At 40.7% G+C, this 4,594-nt stretch overlaps 1 non-coding gene across 1 annotated transcript; it reads right to left on the bottom strand.

Annotated features, from left to right (window-relative positions):
* Window positions 1-758: 758 nt before the first annotated feature.
* Window positions 759-877, bottom strand: LOC134545783 (5S ribosomal RNA). Its single transcript, XR_010078783.1, has one exon. It is a non-coding gene; the product is annotated as a 5S ribosomal RNA (ribosomal RNA).
* Between the last annotated feature and the right edge of the window lie 3,717 nt (window positions 878-4,594).

Here is a 4,594-nt window from a genome sequence, read left to right as displayed (position 1 = left end):
TTGGTCTGCAGTTAGATGATTTTTTATCTTTTGTTATTATTCTAATAGCTCCTTTTTTTTTTTTTTCCCCCAATGTTATATGGCAGAAAGAGTAGAGCTATGGCTACTGTGACATCATGCATTGATGGGAAGGTTATTGTTGGATAACAAAAATTTAGATGATATAATTTTTATTTTTTTCCATACACAACACATTGCAGGTACAATTTTACAGGTTACAGCTGTACCACCTCTAGTATTGCTGCCGACCATCCAACAAATGAGCACACTAAACAGGCATTGATGACATTGTTATCAACGTCTTTTTGAATCTCTCATTATTATACATAACTGCCCACTGAAACAGAGAAACTTCAAAATAGGTGTGTGTGTGTGTGTTTATATATATATATATATATATATATATATATATATATATATACATATATACATACATACATACATACATACATACATACATACATACATACATACATACATACATACATACATATACACTTATCTATTTATTTTTTCACTTTGAATTTTGTATGAGGTATACACATGCAAAGATTCACAGCTGCTGCTGGGTGGGTGAGTGAGTGAGTGATTGATTGATTGATTGATTGATTGATTGATTGATTGATAGAGAGTGAGTGTGTGTGTGTGTGTGTGTTAGGGGGGGGGGGGGGGGGAAATGTGGTGATTGTGGGGGAAAAAAAAATTTAAAATTGAAATTTTTAAAAAAAAATTTTTTTCTGTAGGGTGCAAAATAGTAGTGCCAACGGCACGTGGTGTTCCCAAGCGGTCACCCATCTAAGTACTAACCACGCTCGACGATGCTTAACTTCGGTGATCGGACGAGAACCGGTGTGTTCATCGTGATATGGCCGTTGGCAATGATATAGATGTTTTTTTTTTGCAGTTTGTATTTGCCACTCGAAATAGCTATACCAGGTGTGATTGTTACAAACAACAGGAGAAATCGTGTAATGAACACTCTTTTACTTCCCCCCCCCCCCCCCCCCCCTCCCCACACACAACACCCACCACCCTCACCATCCCAACCACCAAAGCCCTCTTCAAAATACACTCTCACACACACACACAAACCCACACTCTATAACTGATGAACATTACCATAACTTCTTAAAGCCATTAGATAATATTTAACTCAAGAAAGGTATTGTGATATGTTTAAAGAAAGAAAGGTGAAACCTTTAACTTTACCAGCAGGTATTAGTATCACTGAGGTATCTTCTAGGTTGTAGCAGCAATAGTAGTAATAATAATAAAATTAAATAAGGTAATAAAAAAGAAAAGTTATACATGTGATCAAATCATGAATGTATAAAACTGGAATGAATTTAAATTTTTTTTATTTTTCTTCATAGGCTGTTTTGAAATTGATGAGTAAGTGCCTCTTCTTTTAAATTTTTTAATGCTGAACACTGTTACATAAGAGATGAATGTTTAGAAAATTTAAAAAAAAAAAAAAGCTAGCCCAGCCCCCTCCCCCCCTCACACAAAATCCAAACAAAAAAAAAAACACCCTCCTTCAAAACATCACATAATCATCCAGCCAGCAGTGCAGACGAGAAATTTGCACTCGGGGCCGCCATTTTGACGATAAATTCTTGCATGGCACACCAAAGGTAGGAAAGAATTTAAAAAAATAAAAATAATGGGCGAGCACCCTCGCGTCTGCCTGTAGAAAATGAAGTTAAAAGTAACATAACCTAAAGACAGGCACACACTAGGGTGCTCCCAGGCGGTTGAGAAATTTTTTCCCGCCAAAAGACTTATATATATTATTTATTTTACTGTTTTTGGCAGGGGGCTATGTCGGTCTGTGTGCAAAGTAGTTCCTACTCCCGCCGCCAGGAGCGCGCGCGGTGGGTAGCGATGTTGTTTTTTCTGCTTTCATTTGTTTATTATTTAGAGGGTTAATGCTATGTAAATGTACGCAAGTTTGGTTATGTGTCGGTAGTTGTGCGAGATTTAATTTCCGAAACGAAATTTGACTTTCATCGGCCTGCATTTCTCACTTATTCGGAAAATACATGTGTGTTTATGTATGTATAATAATCGAGTGATTTTGTAATAATTTGGAAGTTTTGTTTGCGTGTGCGATGTGGGGAAGAAAAGGTGTGCACACGAGTCCTAGGGCTATATTTTTTTTTATTGCGAAATATTTACTTCATGTGGTGAAAAATTTTAAATTATTTGTGATGCAAGTGAAATTTTTTTTTTTTTTTCAGTTGGGTGATGTGTTTGTCCTCGTTTGTGTGCAAGGAAGCAAACATGCTGAAGGTAAGGGGCCATAAATGACACTTTAAAATATTAGTTTACCATTAATTTTGGTTAAATATTAAATTGCCATATAAGTAAAATCATGTCAACTGTTGTATTCCACCCAGTATAAGCTGTTAGTAATGGGTACTTAATATAAATAGAATAAATGTAAGCATTTTCGTCTGCATGAAAATTCACTTTTTTTTTGGATCCATTTGTACTGTGGGTAGTTAAATAGTACATTATGTTGTTTTTACTTCGAAGTACAAAACATCTTGTGCATGATTGCAAATTCAAACGCAGTTAAGCATAATATGAATTCGAATTATGTGTGTGTGTGTGTGTGTGTGTGTATATATATATTTTTTTTTTTTTTTTTTTTTTTTTTACTGTGTCCAGTTTTAGCACAAATGGAATTATTTTCAAAGTGAATCGATGCAACTGGTCTTTGCCATTAATATTGATATATGATCTAACTAAATTAAATAGAAAGGATTTTTTTATTTATTTTTTTATATATATAAATATATTTGTAGCAATGTACTAATGACCACAGAAGTAAGCAAAAAAAAAAATATATATATATATATCTCAGCCAGTAAACCATGCGTCTTAAAGACTTTTTTTAATGAAAATATTTCTGCCTTGGTTAAGCTTACATTTACTATCATAGGGATTGAGGGAATTGTAGAACAGCAGCAGAAGCATTTCCTTTCATGATCATGTTCTTGGTCCTGAAAAGGACCGTTTATGTAAGCATGTGCACACCAGACCTGCTCACTTGGAGCTGGTGTATTTGGTGACAGCCTTGGTGCCCTCGCTGACAGCGTGCTTGGCCAGCTCCCCGGGCAGCAGCAGTCTCACGGCCGTCTGTATCTCGCGGCTGGTGATGGTGGAGCGCTTGTTGTAGTGGGCGAGGCGGCTGGCCTCTGCCGCGATGCGCTCGAAAATGTCGTTCACGAAACTGTTCATGATGCTCATGGCCTTAGATGATATGCCAGTGTCCGGATGAACTTGCTTCAACACTTTGTAGATGTAGATTGCGTAGCTTTCCTTCCTCTTGCGCTTCTTTTTCTTGTCGCCCTTCGAGATGTTTTTCTGGGCCTTGCCCGCCTTTTTGGCTGCCTTACCGCTCGTCTTGGGGGGCATCGTAGGTCTGAGCTGTGCCGCTGTCGCTAGATGAGTGAGACGGGAATTTTTATTTTTTTTTGTTTTTTTTGCAATAGCCCCTCCACGCTAAAGCCAGTCCCACACAACCGAAGTGATTGTGGGCCCTCCTATAAAAATGGGAGTGATGTGACGAGAGGAAATTTATGCGTGCCAGGTGGGACCTATACGCTTACTTTAAATACTGAAAAAATGCCAGTGCCACTCCCCACTCCTGCGGGGGAGGGGGGAGTAGCGCGGCGACGTGCGTCTGGCGCGAAGCAAGACTGCAGGAGCACGGGAATTAGTGCTCCGGCAGGCATAGGGGTTTAGCAAATGGGTTGGCAGCAGTAAACCAGCGATCGCACTGGAGGAAACCTGCTACCCGGTAGTGAAAATGTCCGCCCGGATATCCCAGAGGGGAGGAGGGGGAAAATTGGATAAGGTATAACGCATCTGCCTGGGATGGCCAGATGCGTTATGTTGGTGTAACCTGGTTACTTGTACATGGCAGGAACATGGAATTTGAAGATTGGAGTGAGACGGGAATTTTTTTTTTTTTTTTTTTAGACTACAGCCCCTCCACGCTGAAGTCAGTCTCACACAGCCGAAGTGTTTGTGAGCCCTGCTAACCAAATGGGAATGATTTGACTGAGGGAATTGATGCGTGCCAGGTGGGACCTATACGCTTAATTTGATAACTGAGTAACTGCCTATGCTGTCTTCACTCTCCTGTGAGGGAGGGGGAAGCAGCTGGCGACGTGCGTCTGGCGCGGTCAAGCCTGCAGGGGTGCGGAATTTGCACCCCGACAGCCTATGGGGAGTAGCAAAGGGTAGACAACAGTAAACCAGCGAGCGCACTGGAGGAAACCTGTTGCCTGTGAGTGAAAAGTTAACGCAACCGAGGGCCCGAAGGGATAGGAAGCGGATGAGGGCGAATGGGATCTGTGGCTCTCCCAGATGGGATTTCTGGAAGAGCCATTTTGAGCACGCCATGCGGCGTATGTGCTCGGCAGGCACGAGCGAATGTGGCTATTTAGGCCTCGGCATCTCGAGGGCGGCAGGAACTGCTGGCGCGACCTGCAACTAAAGATAAAGACACATATTTACATTGTTCTATAACTATGTTTAATGGCTATTAGCCCGGTTAGGCTAATAATGGGGCTCGTGCGCT

This window comes from Bacillus rossius, unplaced genomic scaffold, assembly GCF_032445375.1.
Source record: "Bacillus rossius redtenbacheri isolate Brsri unplaced genomic scaffold, Brsri_v3 Brsri_v3_scf88, whole genome shotgun sequence".
NCBI classification, from domain to species: domain Eukaryota; kingdom Metazoa; phylum Arthropoda; class Insecta; order Phasmatodea; family Bacillidae; genus Bacillus; species Bacillus rossius.
Note: the sequence above shows the minus strand (reverse complement) of the source record. Positions and strands in the feature narration are given on the sequence as shown.